The following is a 12,188-nucleotide window of genomic DNA, read 5'->3' on the forward strand; positions in this document are numbered from 1 at the left end:
AAACACTTATTTGAATTAGGCAGGAGGCACCAATACTGCCTTTGACTTGAAATTTCAAAAATATTGAACTCTGAATGAATGGATGTGAACATGACTTTTTCATTATTTTGCATTAAAATTCAGGTGGTTTTAATTTAGACCAAAATAATCTTTGCTGTACCTTAGAGATAACTTTGGCCTCATATATTTATGGAATTAGCCTGTAGTTAATTCATGCTGATGCTAGGAAAAAGTATGCAAGCACTGAAGTAGTTTAACCAAAAATAGGTAACATAGCTTGCTGTTTTGATAACCACCACCTTTTTCCATCACAGTGAAGAATCGTCTTACGAACCTCTGATGTTTGATCACAATGTCAAAATCCTTGTGGGGTAAGTAAAGCAGATGGCTTAACTTTTTTTGTAGTATTTTCTCACTTATCAGCATACACTTAGAGGAAAAATGTAACTCGGATAATATTTTAAAGTTTAACTCTTTGTATGCATACCTCTGCCGATCAGTATGTGACAATTAAGAACCTGGTTTATGGTTAGAGGAAGATAAATTGTTCCATTGTTCCCTTCTCACACCAGCCACTTCTATTACGCCAAGTTGCAGGTACCCAGAAAACAAACGCTATCATCTGCTTTATCAAGTGACCTGTCACAGATGACAGATAATTGTTAGTGATCTTGTTACCATGAACAAACTGTTTTGTACGTGAACGCTGTTGATAATATATTTCTAGAAAACATTTAATTCAGGGAGAATTCATAAGCAAAAAGAACCCCCATCTTCTGCATGTTTTTTTGTTTTGTTCCAAGTGACTTGTCACAGCTGTAGATATTTACAGAAGTTTTCATAAATGGCGGCAAACTAATACTTCTTTTCTTACAAAATTTGATAAGGATAATCTTACTTTGATCTTGGAAATTTTTGTCATCACTAAAGTTGATTGATAGGGATTATTTCACCCTTCTGTGTGAATAATATTAGAAAAAGTTTCATAAAACAATGCAACTGTTTAGAAAAGGAAATGCTGTGTAATCATAGGCTAAATTTAAGTTGGCAGACAGCTCTCAATACAGGTTGAAATGTGGCAAGGTCACTATGTCCTTCCTGCCTACTATTTGCTGAAAGAATAATTCCTGGAATCCTTGATTATGGTCAGAAACATGAACTTCTTATCTGAAAGCCAACATGTGTCAGTGTGATGCCCTTAACATTGTTTTGGGATTAGATCTTGATGAAAAGTGAGAAAGACCTGAAGACTCATCTTAATAAAAACGTTTCATGCACTTTCTTTTCCCTGATACTTGGTCAAATACATTTCGAAACGTCTCTTAACTAAAACTCATATTTCCTCGTAATAATGTATTACAAATAAATTTTAAAAACTCAAACACTAGGGAGGAGAGTAGGCTTGAACGATGACCAAGTGTTTTTCCCTTTCTCTGGGTTTATGTGGAAGAAATGTACCTATTGCTCTGGATCCATATACCTGACAACAGTATATAAATGTTTTCTAGGAATCCTCTTCAGAATTGCATGTTACACACCAGTCCTGCCATATTCTCAAAAACCTCACAAGCATAGGAAATAAAATGTACTTCCACCACTCTCTGAATATAAGTAAGGATTATGGTGGACTAGTACGTTTCCATCACAAGCCAGGGAGCAGTTCTAGAGGCAGGCTCTGAGAGGAGGCTCAATGTGTTGCCAGCAAGTTTGGAGCACATGGTGCGTCTTTAAAATCCCTTCTCAGAGAAGAACGATACTTAAAATAGACTCCTTTTCTGTAACACCATATGTAAGCTATTATCAATCAAAACTTCTCCAAACTAATTGTTCAGCATTCTATAAAAGGAACCTTCTCAAGCAGCAGGGAGCCCCCACCTCGTGAAATGCAGAGGAAATGTGCTCAAAACAAAGAAGGAGTTCTCCGTTTTAAAACCTAGAGAAGGGTTTAGAGGTACAAGCAAACAAGTTTCTTATGATTGCGTTTATGTATTTTTATATCTCTATCAATGTGCCTATTTAATCTAAAAATATAAAATCATGAGATCTTATTCTGAAGAGGGCTATCTTGTTCTGGTTATTTTTTTGCTGTGTTTTATAAGAAGCTAGACAGCGGCTTATTATAGGAGGCATAGTTAACCCTAGTAACTTAGAAACAGGAAAATTTTGATGTTATTTTAAGCGCAAAGCAAGCTCTTCCTTTGCCTGTGCAATATGAAAGCATACATTTTATGAAGCTCTGATCCCCTTGTCTTACACTGCTTGTCTGCATAGTGAAAGCAGTGCAGAGAAGCTAGGCTGTCTGTTGGCAGTACCTCGTGGCCACCACCATTCAGTCTGAAGAGCAGTTCTGGCTTAGCAAGCAGTTCTGGGCATGGGGCAGAGCTGATAATGGCAGCTGTGCTGCCAGCTGCATCGTGAGGAGTTTGGGACCTTCAAAGGGATCTTCAAGCCTCTATAACTATTGCTGCTGCATTTTTTTTTTCTTCATGGTTGTGGTAACTGTTTATTTCCATCTTGGAGGTTGGCTGCAGAGGAAGCAATTTTAAAGGCATCAGGTAGATGAGAACAGCCTCTCACGCTGTATTGCATAACCATCACTTATCTCTTCTTGACAAAACTTGCAGAGCAAATATTACCCTCCTCAATGAAATGGTAGCTGAGTTGCAGGTCTAGACTTCAGGAAAAAAACAAGTGTTTCAGACCAGCATTCCTTCTTTCTGCTTTCAATCCTGGCTTTTCTGGAGGTACATAAATCCCTGATACATTAAGTTAGTGTCCTTTAGAGCTGTGTTGCTGCAAACATATAGCATGTCCTTATGTGATCTGCTGTCCCAGAACTGGGCAGAGCTCGCACAAGGTAAGCCCTTTGAAGCTACCAGGAGCAGTCTGTTTGGCAGGACCGTTTCCTGAAAGGGTGCTCTGATCACATCTTCGAGGTTTCTAGGACGCTGCGTAAATACTAGGATTTGGATGTATATTGCATTTAACTTTGTGGATGAATGACATTTTTTTTGCTAGGGACACTAGGGCTTTTAGGAACCTTCTCTCAACAGTGGGGGTTGCCTGGCATGTATTTATTGATTTTCAGAGTATGCAACATGGACAGAGATCATACCTAAGAATAAAGAACAACAGACAGGGTTTCTCTGCACCAAATAGTATGTGCTCAGACTCTACAGGGCTGAACCACACTGGAAAATACAGCGTGGCTGTCTGCCAGCTTCCTGGGGCAGGAACATGTATAAATACTCGGGTTCAGCTTTTAGCTGTGAGACCTGAAATTGGACCTTACACAGTACTTGGTCACTGAATGAAGCTGATATTTGCTTAGCAAATTTTTCAGATGTCCTCGAACAGGGTAGGTACCTAAAATCCAATTTTTCTCACCTAACTTGAAGTACCAAACGTGGCTAGGTGCTCTTGGAAATATCAGTAAATACCTAAACAGCTTTGTATGTCCAAGCCCCTGATCTTTGGATAGAGGCAGTAGGGACTTGTTCTTCTGTATTCAAGAATCCTGGGCTTGGTCTTGAAATGATGTCATCTGGGACTTTATTGTGTAGCTCCTGTGAAATGGCTAATGGCTTGAGACCTTTTTTCTTTTTTTTTTTTTTTTTTTTTTGGTAAAAAGTTGATATATTGAGAATTGATATGCCAGTTTTCAGCACTTTGATATTGTGTTTGGTTGATACACTGAGTGAAGGTGTTAGTTTCATTAGTTCAGTTTTGTAAATACTACATTAACTCTAAAATGTCATGTGTAACACTTCAGGATATATTTTCTAGAACTGCTCTGCAAACAATGCCTTTGAGACTGATCTGATTTATGAAGTGATCTATGCATATCGACTAGCTTACTTCTTTCAGTTCTTGATAGATGGTGACTGAGATTAGTTATAAGTGCCTAATGATCATCCAGGAAATATAGAATCATAGAATCATAGAATCATTGAGGTTGGAAAAGACCTCTAAGATCATCGAGTCCAACCGTCAACCCAACACCACCAGGCCCACTAAACCATGTCCCTAAGCGCCTCATCTACACGTCTTTTAAATACCTCCAGGGATGGGGACTCCACCACTTCCCTCGGCAGCCTGTTCCAATGTTTCACCACTCTTTCAGTAAAGACATTTTTCCTTACATCCAATCTAAACCTCCCCTGGCGCAACTTGAGGCCATTTCCTCTCGTCCTATCGCTTGTTACTTCGGAGAAAAGACCAACACCCACCTCGCTACAACTTCCTTTCAGGTAGTTGTAGAGAGCGATGAAGTCTCCCCTCAGCCTCCTTTTCTCCAGGCTGAACAGTCCCAGTTCCCTCAGCCGCTCCTCATAAGACTTGTTCTCCAGACCCCTCACCAGCCTCGTTGCCCTTCTCTGGACACGCTCCAGCACCTCAACGTCCTTCTTGTAGTGAGGGGCCCAAAACTGAACACAGTATTCGAGGTGCGGCCTCACCAGGGCCGAGTACAGGGGCACGATCACTTCCCTACTCCTACTGGCCACACTATTTCTGATACAGGCCAGGATGCCATTGGCCTTCTTGGCCACCTGGGCACACTGCCGGCTCATGTTCAGCCGGCTGTCGACCAACACCCCCAGGTCCTTTTCCGCCAGGCAGCTTTCCAGCCACTCTTCCCCAAGCCTGTAGCGCTGCATGGGGTTGTTGTGGCCGAAGTGCAGGACCCGGCACTTGTCCTTGTTGAACCTCATACAGTTGGCCTGGGCCCATCCATCCAGCCTGTCCAGGTCCCTCTGCAGAGCCTTCCTACCCTCGAGCAGATCAACACTCCCACCCAACTTGGTGTCGTCTGCAAACTTACTGAGGGTGCACTCAATCCCCGCATCCAGATCATCAATAAAGATATTAAACAAGACCGGCCCCAGTACTGAGCCCTGGGGAACACCGCTGGTGACCGGCCGCCAACTGGATGTAACTCCATTCACCACAACTCTCTGGGCCCGGCCATCCAGCCAGTTTTTTACCCAGCGCAGAGTACACCTGTCTAAGCCATGAGCCGCCAGCTTCTCGAGGAGAATGCTGTGGGAGACAGTGTCAAAGGCCTTGCTGAAGTCCAGGTAGACCACATCCACAGCCTTTCCCTCATCCACTAGGCGGGTCACCTGGTCATAGAAGGAGATCAGGTTGGTCAAGCAGGACCTGCCTCTCATGAACCCGTGCTGGCTAGGCCGGATCCCCTGGTTGTCCCGCTCATGCCTTGTGAGCGCCCTCAAGATGAGCCGCTCCATAATCTTCCCCGGCACCGAGGTCAGGCTGACAGGCCTGTAGTTCCCCGGATCCTCCTTCCGGCCCTTCTTCAAATATGCCTAATCCAAGAAGAGGGAGAGAGAGGCGTGAGAGGCTCTGTCTGAAATCATGCGCTAAAAAACTTCTGGCTGAATTCTGCTGCACTTCCAATGTAACGTCCCGTAATGCACTAAGAACGGAATCCACTGCGGCTGGGAACAGCATTTTAAAAATAAAATTCTGAGGTTTTCAGGTTCACGTCAACAATTGATTGATTTAATCATGACTGCATAATAGTGAACTGAGAACTGAACAAAGTTTCACACTGTGCTTGCAGAATTCGATCAGCTGCAAATGAAAAAGTAAACTCACTGTTGTGAGCAATCATGCTTTGAAGCTGCCACTCCACCCCTTAAGCGAGTAACATTTCATTACTTTTGGAAATGGTGAATAACCAAAATAAGAAATTTGGTCAGTGGAGAGAGTCCACTTCCAGAAAGCTAAAATGGGAAAACAATTTGAATCAAGGAAGTTCTTTAATACATTACTTTTGGACAGCAGCCCAGTTAAAAAAAATTGGATCAGATTCACAAATCAGAATGTTGCATTTTTCCACAGAGTTGAATCCCTGCAAAGAAGAGCAGTGACAGCTTGGGAGTACCTGTTTTCTCTCAAACCCTGCTAGTCTTTTGAAAACTCCAGGGCATGCTTTATTTTATTGAAGATTTTATTGAGTCCCTGCAGGATTTCACTAAATTAGTAATCCTCCCTATAGGGAATCTTTCCTTTCTGATCTCTGTTATAAGCAGTTAAACAAAACAGGGGTTAGTAATGGGAGCTCAAGACTGATGGTGGAGCACATGATGGAGGTGGGCTAGAATGGGGAAAGTATCGGTGTTCTGGATGTGGTTCTGACCACCCTGTTTGTAGTGCCTGTCCTCTAAACATCGGTGCAAGTTAGCCAGGCTGGCTGGCCTGGCTGTGGCAGCTGCAGGAAGCCTGCCTGGCTCCAGTCGTGCTGTAGGGCACTGGACAGTGCTGTGTGCGCATGTCCCACTGTCGGTGCTGAAACTTTGTGCAAAGAGCAGCTATGGCACAACCTGGGCTAAGTGATCCGGCAAATGTGCTTCCAGAACTAATCATCTTGGTCCCAGAGACATTTAGGACACTGAGGGGATGGCTTAGAATATTGAGCTGGAGCTGGAAGTTGTCATCTGAATAATCACATGTAGTCCCTGGCACTGCCTAAGGCTACATCTCCTAACCTTGTAAGACTCTTATTAAACCAGTTGTGGGTTTGTTTCAATAATACTAGCAGGAGATTGTTCCAGATCTTTAGCAGGTGTCTAACTGAAGCATAAACATTGCTTGGCTGATACTTCCCTGACATTGCCTTCTTTTCACTGCTTGCTGCACCTTGACAATAGTACAGGAGTGAGTCTGTCTTCCCGAGATATCTGTGCTTCCATGAAGGTGCACAAATATCTTTGTGGGTCATGGTGTGAATACGTTGGGTATAATTGGGACACTTGTCTGATGTGCACCAAGAAGTAGTTAAAAAAATCAAGCTCCTGTGTCTTTTTTTTTTCTTTCCAATCCTGTCCTCATTGGAGTTGCCAGACAAAAGTACGTACTTAGTTGAATCTCGATAGACTGCACAGCAGTCTAAATAGACGAAGATGGGTAGCTATAGTAGTAGAAGTCACAGACTCAGACTAACTAGCCAGTTTCGGACAAAGCCAATATCCTGACTTTGGAATGTCAACACAGGTGACTTCCCTCCTCCCTGCCCCCCAAAGGTATAATTTTCTATACTGGACAAAATGATGATGTTGTCTATATATCTTTCTGGAAGCTTTTTGAATGTTTATCATTAGTCTGTATATTTTGGAGCCCAGAAATGCACTTTTAAAAGCAGGAAGTAACTTGCTGGTCAAGCTTTTTTCAACTGAAGCCTGTATTTTGCTGCAATACTGTCTATATCAGGCACAGCTGATAATGGTGATCAGTTTTTGCCATTTCAGTCTCTGTACCTTTTTCTCTTTCTCAGCCAAAGCATTTAGGATTCCTACAAAACCTGCAATTACAGGGAAGAGGAATGAACAGAATAAGAAGTATTTCTATAGAGGTGCTGGATTTTATCAGAAGTCCTACAAAAATAAACCAGTTATAGATGGGTTTGGGGTGTGTTTATTAGTGTTCACTAACATGTCAACCCTTTGGTGGTTTAGTTCACTGAGCATCTCTAGGTTTATGATTGACTCATCCCTGTATTCAGTCACATGGCCCCATGCCCAAAATTTTGTTGTTTTGCAGAATGAGTGGTTTGACAGTACTGCTCCAACATTGTGTGGGCTTGTCTGCCCACATGGGCCTACAAGTATGTACAAAGCCAGCTGTTTGCAAACTTCTTTATGTCACATGTCACGTTTAAAGGATAGTGTCCTGTTGACATGCCACTTCCACTCATGGCCACCTCTTTCCAAATGGATCGTAGCTCTTCCCAGTGGTGATCTCAACTGGTATTTATGTAGAAGAATAATTAAAAGTGTTTGATGTGGTTTTGGCTGTCTCTAGTACAGGAAGCAATTTGTCCTACTTGAAGAAATTCCACATGTCCCTTTTTTTTTTTTTTTTTTAATTCCTCTCAAGACTGTTTCCAGGCAATTTGCACCTTTTTCTACTCCTGCTTATATCTGCAAAAATCACAAGTAGCACCCTGGGAAGCAATGAAATCATATGAGAATAAGCTAGGAAGAATGAGAGTAAGGTCTGTACTGTGGTGTGTCCTTTTGCCAAAGCAACGTGTATGGGCCTTGATTTCTCCTTGCTCCTTTCACTCTGATCCTATGAAGTGCTTTTGCTGCACTGGTAGTAAGTATGATTCTTTGAATGTGAATTTAGGTTGCACAAGGCCGCTGCATATCAGAAATAAAAACTAAACCGTTGTGTGCCTAGTACGTCACAAATGCAAAGTAAAATGGCTTAGGTTAATCTACCATGAAGGCACTTGAGCAGAAGGTGGTAGTACCCGATTTATGGGCTGTAATTCTTTTACCATCATGGAAGCATATTTTTAGTTTGCACAGAAACCGTAAATACTTCAGCCTTCAAAATATAAATCATGGAAACGACATGGCCTGAGCTACATAGCTGATGTCTGCTGTTTGTTATTGATCAGTTTTTTAATATGCAGAACAATGAGGAAGACATTAACTCAGATCACATATCCTTGCTCATCTGTGCAGGTTCAACCTTCTTTATTGCTGTTGATTTTGCTTTTTTTCCTTTCGGGCGTTCTTTTTTCCAGCAGCATTTCAGCAAACTGTGCCCAGATAGATTTAGATCTCCTCTAAGGAGTGAGAAAAATGTCCAAAGCTGGATATACGTTCACACTCACTGTGGCATTCAATTTATAGTAAAATATGGCCATTAATGAGATGAGAGAGCAGACAAAACAAAAAGGATGCCTTCCCTTTTTCCAATCCCTTGATAAAAGCGTGAAGGCAGTACAACCCATCCATCATGGGCTGTACCCCATCCATGGGACTTTATGGCCAGGCCTCCAGGCTGTAATTGCTGAAGATTTTGTGGCAAGAAGTCACAGCTATTTTTGCTCACATAATCCTCAAGCCAGTCAGGATTTTTAACTAGCTTTCCCTCATCCCTACTTCTTCCACTGTAAATTAGAGCGGGTCTGAGGCTGGTTTGAAGGTACATTTGCTGCCCACCTATGGGCTGCATGTCTGGCTGTGGTTGACTGGAACACTTCTCCTCTGGACTTGGTGGGAAGTGCTTTGAGCTGAAGAGTAGGCTGTATAAATCCAGATCTAAAAATACATTGATAACTTTTGACTAAGCAGAAACTGTATAGAGATCACCTGACTCTCCTGACAAGAGGTGTCATCAACGAGGAGTCAGCTTATGGTCCCTGTTGATGTGAAAGTTAGAAATAACAATATAACTTGTAGCCTACCAAATTAAAATTTTCCTTCTAAGTATACACATTTTTCTGTGTGTCAAAGGGGACTGTTACTGGCTTTTTATATGCACTGAATATGTAGAGCAATTTTTCCGCTCATAAAAAAAAAAAAAATTAATATGAAGAGGCTGACAGCAATAGCCAAGAAGTGCATAATGCAGAGTGTTTGTCCAAACACATTCCTCCTAACTTACACCATGTCCTTTTCGTCCCTTCCTAGAGCTTGTATGAACAGATAAAGCAGGTTAGAGGTCACTGGCACACTAAGCTTTTTCTGAAAGACCTGAAACTGCAATTCTACCAATTCATTGGAGTTGGCCATAGTGACAGTGCGAATGCAGATCCAGCTTTGAACATTTTTCTTGCTCCTTAGAGGAGATCCAAAGTAAGAGTGAGAGATTCTTAACTTCAAAGCAAAACAGACAAAAAGGACTCCCTTGGGTAAGTCTACATAATACCTACTCTGAAGTGATTGATTTGGGATTACTAGTAAGGCTAATTCTTGTGATTAAAATCAACATCTGAGAAGAGGAGTCCTGTCCAGTGTGTGAGAGGGAATAAGCCCTTAGCTCAGGCTCAAGTCAGAAGTTTGTTTGTGAGTCGACAAGATCTGTGCTGGGATGAATCTCTACCCAAAATGAGCTTTCCCTTGGGGAGTCAGATGAAGACAGTGATGGCAGCTGTGTGATCAGCAAACTCATTTCCAATTCCCATCTGTCTGAATGTATTTCCAGGGGCAGGCAACTATGCCTGTACGATATAAATGAAATGTATCACCAGTAAGCACATGGCAGGAGTAATTTTGTTTAGGATAAGGAGAGCAAAAGATAAGTTCTGCTCAAGTCCTTAGAAGTATGTTTTAGACTTCTTCCTCTTCTCTCCATTCCCACCCTTCCCCAAATTCAGTCTAAGCAATTCCATGATGGTTTCCTTCATAAATAGTCTTACTCCTTTTTGAATGCTTTCTCTTCATTCATTTTCAGACAGAACCCTCAGATTGTCACAGAGCTGTATGTATTTGTCATTGTGGCATTTGAAAGTATGTAAATGACTTGCAGATGCTTTACTGGACTGTAACCAAACTTGGCTGTGTCAGTTTTAACATACACATGACAAAACCACATCGGCTCTGAACAGGACTCAGTGTAATAAGCTCTCTAGGTTCTCCTTCTACATAAACATTTTTATGTCCTTACTAATTAGAAACAGGAGCCTGTTTCTTTCAAAGTTCATGTGATAGCAATCAGGCCAAAGAATGAGGCACATGCAATGTCTGAATGGTTTTATGACAATATTGCCATGGATCTGAAGTTTATTTTTTGGGAAATGTGTGTGTGAGTATATACACACACACATATATATAAAAGTTAAACAAGCATAACCAGTAAAGCTTCCTGCAATATTTAATGTGGTACATTTACAGTTCATGCATTTCAGTATATATTTCACATGGCATATCATTGACCTTAAACTTAAATGAATATTTTCTTGCCCTTATGTCTTAATGTCTTTCAGCATGAACGGTCTTGAAGCTGCTTTATGAATTGGCCACAGCACTGTGGTTCACCGAAATAAAAATACGAGAACAATCTGTTATTAATTATATAAAGCTCCACACAAAAAGTCCTTCAGGTTGGCCGTGTGTTAGGAGTATATATCAGTAACTTTTATCTTATAGCACTACTTCATAATATGGCAATATTTGAACATGAAGTACTTAAAATAGCTGCGGCCAATTTAACTCTGGACAAATGGGGAATAACTTCATTATTGATCATTTATTGACAGATAAACTGGCACAAGTAAGTGAGGACATGGTTTGACTTACAACAGTTCAATTACTTAAGAATTTCTTGACAAAAATTATTAATCTACTGTGCCAATCAACAAACAAATAATTTTCAAAGTTTCCTTTGATTATAAATCATCACAAACTGTAACTTTCTGTGCACTGATATCACATGAGTTGCAGACTGGCAGGTGGTACAGAAGCCAGGAAAGAGGATGGAGAGAAGGCAGATGGTAATGAAGAAAGCCCTCTCTTGCATGAAAGGGTGTGTTTACAAGTTGCAGTGATGATGGGGGTAACGAACAAGCAGAGAATTCATCTCCTTAGTAGACCCATCTCTTGGGGCTGTAATGTTACTGGAGAATAGTGGGAAATTCAGAGAAGCGTTGACAAAAATTCCCTAAGCTGATTGAAGAAGCCAGAAATGTTGATGAATTGCAAACTAGTTGATGTGGGCCGCTCCATGAAGATAAAGATGTGGCCTGGCTTAGTACATGTAGTCGAATCTGGTTCCCTTCAATAACTCATCAGCGTCTGTTTCAGTCCTGATCGCTTTCCATCTCCAATTTATACCACTTTAAACTCCCCCAAAGGACCAGATTAATATTTTTCTTGTTTAAGGGAAACGCCACCAGAATCCCACTCCACTGGAAACAAATCCTGCTGCTTTTGTCCTGCTTTGTGTGAATGGGGCAGTAACGTTTGCCCCAGGTGAACTTTTCCATTTTATTTTTTGAATGACTTCGTAGCTGTAAGGATTGTGCAATTTTTCTCAAAGTCCTTAAAATTCAAGCTCTCTTGTTTTTCAGGAATATTATTCCTTGTACTTTGTAATTCACCTCTGTGCTTCTTCAGGAAGATGTAAAAATACCTGTTTCAAGTAGTTGCTTCAGTACACCCATCGGAGCTTCTTTCAGAATCTTGGTTTACTGCACTGTGCCCACCACTGATGTGAAAGGGATGATTCTGTCAGCTACCTGATATACCAATACTGTACACCAATATTATGACTATAATCGTATACATGAAAAAGCTATGTATAAAGACAGCAGGTTCTTACCGTGTTGTTGTTGTTTGCAGGTTGTCTGTCTTCCCTGTCTTTTCATCTCTCTTTAGAGAGAAACTATTTCAAGTATATTCTGGAAGCTAGGACTGTATCTTTTTCTCCTT

The 12,188-nt window shown here is 41.3% G+C and overlaps 1 protein-coding gene across 2 annotated transcripts in view; it reads left to right on the plus strand.

Annotated features, from left to right (window-relative positions):
- Positions 1 to 314: 314 nt before the first annotated feature.
- Positions 315 to 12,188, plus strand: part of SPATS2L (spermatogenesis associated serine rich 2 like) — a 152,036-nt gene continuing 140,162 nt past the window's right edge. The window contains exon 1 of one of the 2 annotated variants that reach the window (XM_076342320.1): positions 315 to 371. The gene's annotated coding sequence lies outside the window, so the exon portion shown is untranslated. Of the gene's footprint in view, positions 372 to 3,319; positions 3,359 to 12,188 lie in introns of those variants that run through there. The other variant, XM_076342321.1, reaches the window with a different exon arrangement.

The sequence above is a fragment of the Aptenodytes patagonicus genome, chromosome 6 (assembly GCF_965638725.1).
Source record: "Aptenodytes patagonicus chromosome 6, bAptPat1.pri.cur, whole genome shotgun sequence".
In the NCBI taxonomy this organism is placed as follows: domain Eukaryota; kingdom Metazoa; phylum Chordata; class Aves; order Sphenisciformes; family Spheniscidae; genus Aptenodytes; species Aptenodytes patagonicus.